The sequence below is a fragment of the Neodiprion lecontei genome, chromosome 7 (assembly GCF_021901455.1).
Source record: "Neodiprion lecontei isolate iyNeoLeco1 chromosome 7, iyNeoLeco1.1, whole genome shotgun sequence".
Taxonomy (NCBI): Eukaryota; Metazoa; Arthropoda; class Insecta; order Hymenoptera; family Diprionidae; genus Neodiprion; species Neodiprion lecontei.
Window position 1 is genome coordinate 4,001,034 of NC_060266.1, and position 12,266 is coordinate 4,013,299.

At 35.0% G+C, this 12,266-nt stretch overlaps 1 protein-coding gene and 1 long non-coding RNA gene across 10 annotated transcripts in view; one reads left to right on the forward strand and one right to left on the reverse strand.

Moving 5' to 3' along the window:
- LOC107224685 overlaps window positions 1-12,266 on the reverse strand; it is a 156,843-nt gene that overhangs the window by 48,145 nt on the left and 96,432 nt on the right. For all 9 annotated transcript variants that reach the window (XR_006905216.1, XR_006905221.1, XR_006905223.1 and 6 more), the window contains one exon: window positions 10,446-10,549. This is a non-coding gene — a long non-coding RNA (uncharacterized LOC107224685). The remainder of the gene's footprint in view (window positions 1-10,445; window positions 10,550-12,266) is intronic.
- The window catches only part of LOC107219353 (B-cell receptor CD22), a 115,550-nt gene that overhangs the window by 12,403 nt on the left and 90,881 nt on the right, over window positions 1-12,266 (forward strand). The gene's annotated exons all lie outside the window — the stretch shown is intronic.

Genomic DNA, 12,266 nt, shown 5'->3' on the forward strand with positions numbered 1-12,266 from the left:
TTGAAATACCCGAGACGTTTTGCGTAGTGTTTTTGAATCTGTAAAAAATAAAAAAAAAAAAATAAAAGTTTATGGGATAATTGACTGATTAGAAAAGTTTTTGTATATTTTCGATCCCTCGCGGATTGACAGCTGGAAATTCCAGTTCTTGAGAATCCAAATAATCGACGGAATCGTTTCTTATACTCAGCGCGATTAGATGTAAGCAGTGAAGGTTCACATTTCAAACAAGGCGTCGATCTTGTCTCCGTCTTAATCAGGAAACCGATCAATTATTTAAAGAAACACTATTTCGAAGATCCGACAGAGTATTTTTGTTAGTTCACGATTAGTCCAATACTTCCAGTTAGAGAAACTTTTTTGTTTTTCTTTCCAAAACTTTGCGATGGCAACAAATATTTTACCGGATAATCTTCTCACTCGATTTTTTCATAACTACCGTCCAATAAGAGAAGCATGATTCGTATTTTATTTCTTTCCAATCGCAGAATACAATGTATTTAGCGGTTTCGTTTCTTGCCCTCAAACTACAAAATACAAGTTTAATTCCGTTTTCACGTATCTTTAATTACAATTGATCGTAAATGTGATGAAATTTTTTTTTTCCAATCACTTGCCGACGTGAGAATTACAATTTGTATTTCGTTTCGTTCTAATCGAAAAATAATATTCAATTTGTATGTTATTTTCGTTAATTGCAAAATAAAAATTTGATTTTGATTTCATTTATCTTTAATTACAATTATTCGCAAACGTATTTTTTCATTTTTTCCCCAACTACCGCCCATCTGCATCGGTCGGAAGAATAGTTTCTATTTCATTTTGTTCTGATTACAAAATACAGTGTGGTTTGTATTTTAGTTTTTCTTATTACAAAATACAGACAAAATTTGGTTTTCGTGTATCTTAAATTACGTGATACTAATATTATTTGTGTTCAACTGTCCCCTCGACTACAAATTACACACATTTGTAATTTGCAATTTGTAATTTGCAATTTGAAATTTACCGGTTACCGTTCCAAACAGGTGACAATTTCCGCACTGATTCATTTCAAATTACGAGCTATAAATACAATCTCATAGTTCAACCGTCCTCTCGACTACAAATTACACATATTTGTAATTTGTAATTTACCGATTACTGTTTCAAACAGGCGATAATTTCGGTATTGATTTATTTCAAATTACGGGCTACAAATATAATTTGTGTTCAACTGTCCTCCCGACTGCAAATTACAGATATTTGTAATTTACCGATTACCATTACAAACAGGCGACAATTTCTGCCTATATTCACTTTGAGAACAGGAAATAATCAAAGAATAAAGTGACAACGATTTTCTCGAAATTCTCAGTGCACGTTACGTGCATTTCAACAATTCTTTGGTTGAATTTTGATAATGGCCTGCAGTCTCAGTAACCGCAGCTGTTACGTACCGATTTTGGTCTGTAGTTCAAACAGCGGTAATAATTAGCGAGTTTTGGAGTAGCTAAATCCGCGCCACGCAGTGTATAATATGGATATCTATAGTCGAGTTCTAGCTGCTACTGCCGCTGCTACATGCCGGGCTTTTGATTACCTCGTTACCTAACAGCCTTGTAATATTATAGGTATACGTATACCTTCCACCTATAACAGACATTTCAGCTCTTTGATTTATACACGGATACCGGTGGTTATTATAACGACTCCAGTGCCCGGTTCCGCTGCCAACTCGTGCACTTTCAACCTGGTTTAAACCCCACCAAAGAGAGTTAGAGGGAGAGAGAAAGAGATGTATGGAGACACATGGAAAGCAGAGACAGAAACAGAGTAAGAGAGAGAGAGAGAGAGATAGAGAAGCTTTTACTACCTATTTTGATGAAACTGTCTTGATATGATTGAAATTTGAACGGATCATAAGTCGAATTTCGCATTAGATGTCGAAGAAAATTGAAAACTTGATGGTTTCGAATTTTTATTTATTTTTTCTTCTTTTTAATCATCAATGAATGTATTATATATCTTATGAACATGTCAGGTTTTAGAATTTCAAGATGTTGTATAAAGTTCGAATTTATCTTCGTTTGAAATTGTCAATTTTTTGGATCTTTAACCCTGTCACCTTTTGTTGAATACCGTTTTTGATTAAAAATTGAATAGAAATCGAAAAATTGTAGTGTTGTCAGCGTTTCTTGAAATTCCTGGTACTTTTTCTTGAAAATATTTCAGGATATCGAAATTTTGTTTTCGGTATTTACATCTCTCGATTTAGTTAGTCTCTGTTGAAAAAGTTTAGAAATTTTTTTTTTCCCGAAAATCTAAGGCAGCCAAACTTTTTTTCAACTGTCAATTATCTCACGAACATCAGAGAATTTCATATACCTGATAAAAAAAACTTCCGCGGTTTTATCGATTTCATACTTTTCGCGAGTTGATTTTATCTAAATTCCTGAAATAAAATTGACAGATTTCCATTATTCGAATCTCAGATCCTTCGCTGAGTCTTCAATTATACTTACGGCACTTCATTCTATAAACTTATTACCTCATATTTAGCATTATCGAGGCGACAGATTTTCCAAATCATCAATTTCTAACTGGTGAAAATAATCAATAATTGTCATGTTTAATAGGGTACGGAAAATTAAATATTCCTAAAAATTGTGTTCTCTCAAATTGGAAACTCCCTTCTTGAACGATTCTGAATCTCACTTTAATGTCGAATCTGATAATTAAAGCGTCTTTATCCCTGGTAAAGATTTTCCTTTTTCTCACCAACGAGCCCGTCTAAAAACGTACCGCGAACAAGTTTAAGAAAGAATTTCGCAGTCTTCGCGCGGAATTGAGAAAAAAGTAAAGCGTAAAGGAGAAAAGAAATGAAATAAAATAAATAAGAAAATAAATAAATAAAAGAGGGTTTGGAACGGCGGGAGGCGAGACAAATCATCGATAAAATTACCATACAAAACGGTCAACCAGCCCGTCGTATTCCCGCACCCTTGGGCTCCATCCCCCTCACAGTGGGAGAGCCGTACATTCGTACAATAAGAAAGGGGGAACCAGCGATGACAGAGGGAAAGCCGGAGAAAGGAGGAGAAGGGCGGATACGCGAGGAGGAATGAAAAACGAACAAAAACATTGTAAAGATGAAAACAAAAATGGGAAAAAAAAATTAGAAAAAAATAGATAAAAACAAAAAAAAAATAAAAATAAAAACAAAATCGCTATCCGAGGGGATGAAAAATGCGGTGAAATAAACTGGAAGACAAGAAATGAAAGGGGCGGAGAACATTGACGATTAATCTAAAGATTACAATATCTTCTCTGCCTCTCTCTCCATCTCTTTTTCATTTCTTTCATTCTTCTAATCCAATTTTCATCCTTTTCTTTTCGTCTACGTATGTAGCCACAAGGTCTGACCAAATTTTAAACCATATTTCGTTACAATCAGATCAATAGTCTTGGAGATACAACGATACTTAGAAGTCAAGTCGGAACTGGATGACACACTTGTGCAAATGTCGACTAAACACTCGGATGGTCGAAGGTTAGGTTAGGTTAGGTCAGTCCTCGAAACTATCTTGCAATGTCTGTAGAAGAAGCTTTTAAAAATATCAGGGACTAAGGTAATTGTAGCGGTTATTGACACTGTCGATATAATCTATAGAAATAGAAATCGAAACGGTGAAATCTTAAACGGGCTGTTTATGATAAATTTTCATATTTATACATTTTATTTATACACCTGATATATAAATTAACACCCCGGTATTGTTCTAACTTATTTTTTCGTCGAAAGAAAAATGCGACGAAGGAAAATTTTGTGATTGACGAAAGCGTTTAATATTTAATTTTAATCTTTGTTATAATAATAAGGAATGAGAATTCCGTTGGAAAACGTGTCAACAACCGGCACACTTACGCTGAGAGAAATTTTTGGTTCCGGTTACCGCTCGGTCGTTAATTATTTTCATTTTTTACCACAATCGAAAAATACAGTTCTAGGTAGAAAATGAAAATTAGTTTTCTTGCCGTTACCGGAAAGTCTAGTATCCGTTACTATTCTTTCTCATTACGATCACTGTTGCTAGATTTTCTTGCAACCGTTGCGAAAATTTAACGCTCGCGCAAGAATAAATTGACGTTAAAGCCTCGTTTAGCCTAAAAAAGTAGAGTAAGCCTGACAAACTGATTTTGCGTTGCTATAACTAAAAAAGGATCGAAGATAACGCAAAATGTTTACGCGTACCTCGTTTTTCGTAACTCCAACAGTATTCAAACAGTTTTTTTTTTCTTTTTTTAACGCTACCTGTTTTACTCAATTTTTCTAGTTACCGTAAGAAATGAAATTTTTCTCAGTGTACCTTATTACGAGTATATGGAGTCTTTGTGTCTCGACGAGAGGGAAAAGTAAAACGAAATTCCACGTGAGACGCAACGGGGCCTCCCCACCTATCCGAGTAAGTGAAATATTATTCAAATTTGATATCCGGCCCGGGTCAGTAAGCTCGGCCGGTGTACTTCGGCTTATAAATTTACGAGCCTCCTGTAAGCGCTGCGTTACATTTACATAGGCAATCTGTGCTTGTGTGTGTGAGTGTGTACAAGTGAGACACAAGTCCGTCCGCTCTCCGTGGCTACCTTCACGCCTAGGCAAAACGATGTCCGGGGTTAATGCGTGTCGTCGAAGCGCATGACTTATTACACGTCCTGGATTACCCTCGGTCTTTGTCCCTGCAGGACTCGTGCAGACCAACGGATACTCGACGATACGTCGGGTGTTCAAAGCTACTCAATTTTACGTCGTAGCGTTTTTTATTTTCAACTGTTTTTTCGCCCGGACGTCATCGCGATGCCTAAATTATAATCGCTGGAATCATTGATGGATGTGATTAGAGAGGGGGACGATGTGGGGCACATTTCAGGGGTTGAAACTTTCGATATCGAATCGGAGCGGCCTAAATTTTTCACTTGCTTGTCACGGTACAGTCATTTTACGATTATGATCGAAACGTTGTGATGTGATAAACGATTCAAGCTTAGGTCAAGTCGCGTTTAATCCTGTGAAATAATTCATTCGTTCAAAGTCAAGTCAAGACACAGGTTGGACTGATTTCTAATCACATACTTTTACATGGATTTCATTAAGTCGACCAAAAACAGAGTTATTCAATTAAATTCGGCGAATAAATCACGTTAAATTTTTCGAAAAAGTAAATACATACAAAATAAGCTGTTTTAATTGACTTGAATTCAACTTGAATAAGCTTACTTTATTTTACTTATATATCAAAGTCCATTCGTGCAAATTTACTTGCAAACGAATCCAAGAACTTTAAATCACGCAAAATTGCATAAATCCACCTGACATCACTCAAATCACGCGATCTCATTCGAAGTTGACTCGAGTCACTTGAATCAATCTGCAATTATAAAAACGTGCATTACAGAAATTTCAATTCCTCATTCAAAGTTACTTTGCCCAAATTGACTTAAAAAATATGCTTTCTACTATATTTTTTGGGTAGAATGCAACGCGACTCTGATAATAATAATAATTATTATCGTTGTTATTATTAAATTTACACAGGAAAAATGTTTTCAAATGCAGTTTTTCACAACTTCACTGTGCGAAGACACGCATGCGTAAATACGTGTAAACATAAGTATGGTGAGTCATAGAAATAGTTGCGTAGCAAAATCAACAGATATGTTAACGATTTTCATTACTTGCCAATTTTACTAGCAAAATAAAACACGTTGGTAAGATGCCAAGAATTTCTGGAATCAATTTGACTTCATCTAACAGCTCGAATGCCAAAGCAATGATTCCGAACTCGAGACGTTTTATTTCTCTTTAGATTTTCTGTAAACGTGAGTGAAAAAAAAAGTGATTCGTCGAATTTAAATAAATCGTCATGAATTGTCTGCGATTTATTAAATAAGACGAGCGTTCAATGAATAGAAATGAAAAAAGTATAAGTCAAAATGAAAGAGACTGTTTATCGTGAAAACTCGATAAATTGACGATGTTAAATATCTGCGATTTGTTCTTAATATTTTGAAAACTCGTGTTACGAATTCAAACCGTACCGCGATTCTCTCTTTTGGTTAAGATAACATCGTTAATTATTATTTAACGAAAACTATGAGAATGAGAATGAGAAGAACGCGATAATGGAGAAAAGTGAAGAGAAACTTGAATTGTGATAAAATACGCCAAGTATAAGAAAGAAAGAGAAGAAAAAGACGATATAAAAAAAAAAAAAAAAAAAAATAGACTCGGTGAACTTTGGATGGTTATTAATTTGGCACGGCTCTACGAGCAAGAAATTACGCGTTCTTCGATTCATCGGAATGATTGAACCGTAAATAATTTATAACTACTTTTCAGCGGTTTAAACGGGGCGGTGAATTGCGGAGAGAAATTTTTTTAATTCATCGCTCGATTATATTTCCTAATTGGACCGATAACGAATCTCGACTACTCTTACATTCATATTTCACATATATAGGTGTATATAATATATACCTGTTTCAAGTGGCCTTTTTTTTCAAATTTCCGTGCGCCTCATCTTTTGCAGAAAACTTCGAAGAGTGCGCACTTTTCAGATAATTTTTACACTCGTATAATTCTTGTCTTGAGACGTGGAAACAGAATCAAAAGGAAAGAAGACGAATCTTTTACAAGTAACGTATATTAGATTGGTCCAAAAAAGAGCCTAATTGTTTGTTTTTTTTTTTCTACAAGGTCACACGTTTAATAGTTGTAGTGAAAGGAAATAAGATGCCTGTGTTTTAATTTTAGCCCTTAACGTTTATATTCAGTGGTTCCTGAAAGCAATTTTTCATCTAACATTTAATCAACACGAGAAAACAATTTTAGTTACTTCTGAATTTTGTAGCTCAGTAACGAGACAATGTAAACAAATGCTCGATGCGTATTTTCGTATGGAATTCAATTCTCTACAAAAAATAAATTCTGCAATAATTTTTTGGTAATTAAACTCTTTCAAAATGTATTCACGGTTGAAGTTGAAATCGTGTAAAAATTCACTTTTTTCGAAATTTGCAGCGAAAATATTAAACTTATCACAAAATATTCGACTTTAAAAGCTCCTATTTTTTTTAAAGCAAAAAATAAACTTGCTCAAGTTGAAAATTAATTCAACGACGCGGTGTTATTTCCGCTTCCTACAACTTTTAAACACGTCACTTTGAGAAAAAAAAAAACCGTCAATATCTTCTCCGATCCCCGAAAAACGTAGTCGAATTAAATCAGGAAAAATGAAAGGAAATTCGGTTGCGATGAAAAGTTAATTACCCGGGTGATTAAATACGCGTAATTAATGGTAACTAAGACACGGTTTAAAGTTGCAGGTCAAATTATGCCTGACGGGGTATGAAAAAACGAACGGAAAGATATATCGTGTAGATAAGAGAAAAAAGTAAATACATACCGAAATCGGAGACGGTATATTCTGAGAAGGTAATTTTTTCCGCCAACATTTTAATTATTTCTACGCCCTAATTAACGACGCCGTGGAGGGATATAAAAATTCCGAGATATCGGGACGAGACCACCCCGATGCAGGGCTTAAGACGTGGGAATTATGCGAGGTATTAAGAATTAATTCGCTTCAACGCGATGCTGCACATCCGCCTACTCGAATCAAGCATCTCTTCTCTTCGAATTAACATCTTTCAACGTTCCCAAGACTGGCGAATATATTATACATCTGCCTCTTTTATCGCCGGATCATGCCGGAATGAATATCACACACAACCGAGAAAAAGAAAGAAACAAAGGAAAAACTGCGACGAGTTGTGAAAAATTGTCATTCAAAAGTACAACGAGAGCGTTGATCTTTTTCACAATTTTATACTGCATTTATCAGGGTAAACCGTTTTTTAAATTATTGATCGTGAAAGAATAAACGTTTTATTCGAAAGAAATTAGAAATAATATTTTATGCCGTGTAATTTGAAAATTGTAAATATTTCTTTTTATTTCATTATTTGCTTTTTCTTTATATCTGATAGCGACAGCCGGTAAAATATGTAGTCAATCGTTCATACATAAATTATTGTTAAATACGTCTATAGAAACAAAATTATGAATGTGAATCGTCTCGCAGATTTTCCTTTAATAATTTTTAAACACTCCGTCACTTTAATTTCACATATCTTGTCAAAGTTTAGTCTTTTCGTTGTTTGAATCGTTCCCTGCTAATCTTTCAGTTCCGATTAACGTAGATTATTCGATGTTCTTAAAGGCGACAGAATCGTTTTAAAGCTGAGCTCCAGGTGTTTTTATTGTCGAAAATTATTAACAAAGTTTACACATTACTTCCCACTAATTTGTTTGTATTGTGACGAAACATTCTTCGAGATAATTTGTATTAGAATATCGTTTTAATGATCCCCAAGGTTCGATCTAAGTGTAGGTGAGATTCCGTGAAAGTAAACACCGCGTGACAGAGAGTGACAAAAAAAAATTACCACTTTTGAATACTTGTTTCGATTTGATCGTTACAATCGATCAATTTTCAGCATCGGCTATAAATCGAGTATTCAAATTGCAATATCCGTGGCGAAAAAAAAAAAAAATTGTATTACGTTCGTTCAAAGTTACAATAAAATACCCAAAAAAATTTGAAAAAGACGAACGGTCCAATTTCTTGAGAAAAAATTGCTAAAAATCATTTTCTTTTCAGCGCTTTGCGCAACAATCCCCCCTCCTCTCCTTTAAAATCAGAAAGCTCTCGGGAGTTGCATCCAGCGTTGCAATGCCCTGAAATAATTATAGCCGGGTTTATTTACGCCCCGGGGAACCGGGTTCAACGAGAATTGAGCTGCCTCCACGCGGTAGGTGGATTACACAGAAACGCACGTACGCAGACAACTTCATGGGTATGTAGATATCTAAAAGAGTGAGAGGGGAAAAAATGAAAAAAAAAAAAGAAAAAAAAAAGAAAAAAGCTCGGGACTGATGCCTCCGGCGATTGTAAACACGCCGGACACGTTTGACCCATATTCCGGATCTTGAGCTCCGACCTACCCCATGTCCTCGTTGACACAACGGCTAAAAGGAACAGGGGAAGAAACAATTCCCTCGAGAAATTCCCCTCCGCTTTCCTATTTCTTTGAAAAGAATTTTTCCGAGGACTCGGAGAGAAAAAAAATTGTCAAGTATGCAGAAATGGTCTCGTTGCATATTTCAAAGTGTCCGATATCGATGTGTTTGGAAAGAGAATATTAAAGTCTTGATTGTTTCGTTTAGAATTATTTCACAACCTGAGTTACTTGTTATTTTTATTTTCCGTTTTTGCAGTGTTTTTTTTTTTCCACAATTTACGGGGAATTTCATGCGAACCCGACCAACGGCTGATCCTCGAAATTTCTAATTTTGTTTAATAAATCTTCTGCGATTGTCTCAACTCTGAAACCGTACCCTGAATTTTTTGTTCAGGTTTTTTTTTTACTCGACTGTTCAATTATTTATTTGAATGTTTCGAGCGATTTTTAAAAGAACGTTTTTTAAAATTCTCAAAAACTGTATCTTCTATTCCAGACATTTCTAGACCTATTCAATTATCGAACGACTTTTGTCTGTTTTTGTTCTGGCGCATTCAACTTTTTTTCATCAACTTAATAAATAAAACCAGTAACTAAACATATTCTAAATAAAAAATAGAAGTTTGAAGAATTTTTTTACATGGTTAAAAACATCAGAAGCGATGAAAAAAAAAAAAAAACAAATTAGAACAGTTGTGATATGTTTGGCATAAAAATAATACAGTTTTCGAGAATTTTTCGAGAATATAAAAAAAGGTCATTTCCAAAATCACTCCCAACATTTAAAAATAATTCACCAAATGATAATTTAATAGCTAAATTATCCTGGCTCACCCCAGATAATTAGTGAGTCATACAAAATGTTCATTGATGTTAATTAAACCGCACTTAAAAATCTATTTATCGTGTTCATCAAGAACGAATATTTCGCATCAAATTTAACACCTTTAGAATTATTCTGTACGGTAAATCAGTGCATGAGATTCTTGAACCCAGATTGAACTGCAAACCCGTGATGATAAATTCGACGAAATCATTTTCTAAAAGGGGGAGCCGTAAAAAGGGGGGGGGGGGGAATTGATCCGCGGGAATTGTTCCCAACGATTCGCCTACACGAGGGTGAGAAATTAAGGGATGAGGTGTCGGATTTTCGGATCAAAAGAAAAATCTGCAGTGCCGCCTTTGATCCGAAGCGGAGATTTTCGTTTCGTAATAGCTTTTTTTTTATTGCGTTTCATTTTTGTTTCTCTGTTGTTTTTTTTTTTTTTTTTTGTTTTTTTTTGTTTGTTTTCTTTCGTTCCTCCTTTTTTCAAATCAGGTAGAATAATAAAACGTGTCAGAGGGTGAAAATCCGCCCGTGCTTTGTGAATCTTTTCACTTACCCCTGATTTTCGCTGTTTTTCATCCTCCACTTCAGCCTTCTCTTTACAGGATTCGTATGCTTTTTGGGAGTCTGAATTTCCTTGAATTTTCCAACTATTATAGCCTGAAAATTAAATTTTTTTTGTCTTAGTAATCCTTGCCAATAAATATGCCGCTGATTAGTGAAAATTTCTTCACACACTGATAATACCAACATCTTCAATATTACCTAGTAACTATAATCTTACCGTCTGACTATTAATTTACAAACAACAGCCTGAGATTTTTTGTACTAAAAAAAAAAAACAAAAAAATAAAAAAAAAAATTAACGAAGATTTGGTATCAAGTAATGATATACACTGAATGTATAAAGCGGTGCGTACGAAACAAAATTTTAAGGGCAATTTAAAAATTATATTTCTTCAAGTTCGGTGGTATTTTGTACAAGAACGAATTTGTTTCTTCGACAGACTAAAACTTCCAGTCTTATTTTCACAATTTCCTGATTTCTCCCTGTTTTTCTTTTCTATTAAACAACACGCGTATAGAACTCTGATAAATTGATCCGATTTGATTCTCCCCACCAAACATTATACAATGTTTTTTCATAACCATGCGCTGCAGCTGTGCTTTACTGCAACGTGTTTATTATTGACACCTCCAGGCTATCAATCACCAAATTCTGCCCTAAAGATGAACACTCTTGATACCCTGAAGCCGAGGCGAGCTTAACAAATTTGACTAATGTTTCAGCCGTGACACTGCACCTTTGAAAATATGTCTGGGACAGGAGACGTGCAGGCGAGCCTCGTTCCTGTACAACAATAATTCTTTTATTTTCTACCGCGTCGAGATAAAAAAAAGAAAAAAGAAAAACAACCCCCCGAAATTTTCGGCACAAGCATCAATCCTCGGTAATGAAAAGTACACCAAAAACCGTTTTCAAGTGTATTGGAAATTTGTTTTTTGTTACACAGCAACTGGCGGCAATTTCGGGAGCTTTTTTCGTCCTTCGCATGATTTTACCTGACACCCTGCTTACAGTGGATTTAAGATTTTCGGTTCGGGTAATCGACGAGGTCCGCGGATGATCCTTTTGGCACTTTGCAGGGGAGGTTTTTGGGTAAGGAGGTCGGGTTGGTTTCTACCAACAACAGCGTTCGATTTTGAACGGCTAATGTGAAATACGGGGGCGATTCGAGCGGCGGGACGTGTAGAGCCTTCCTTGACTAGTCCCTCGTCGAATTTGTGCAAGGGTAAAGTTTATTGTATTAAATTATCCGTAGGGTTGACCCGGAGGACCGAGATTCACTGCAAACCCGCGAAACTCGATAAAACCGCGTTTTAGCGCAACGAGGTGAACGGAAAATTAGTAAGAATTCTATCGCGCAAGAAAAATTCTGCCTTCAAAAACTTGTCAAATATTTTGCGACGGGACAAAAATTGGCGTCACATTCCTGTTCACGTTACAAATGATTTTATACATGCTAATTTTTCATACTTGCAATTATGTTTTCATCCGAAATAACTTTTTCCTCAATTTCACTCAATATTTTACGTTTTGAGATTAATTTGAGTTATTCAGTTTGTTCATTGTCTGGTCCAAGATCTTTCAATATCATCCCTGAAACAACTAAAAAATCTGAAATTTATACGATTTTTTTTTTAATTTATTTTTTTTTAAATATTATTTTCATTTGTTTTTAGAATATTCTAATTGAAAACTCGAGGAATGAACGGAGAAATTTCAACTGTCCGATGATGAATTTTGATACTGAAAATAGCAAAAATGGGCCCAAGAAATAAGAAATGTTTGTCGATGAATTTGGAAGTGGAAAAT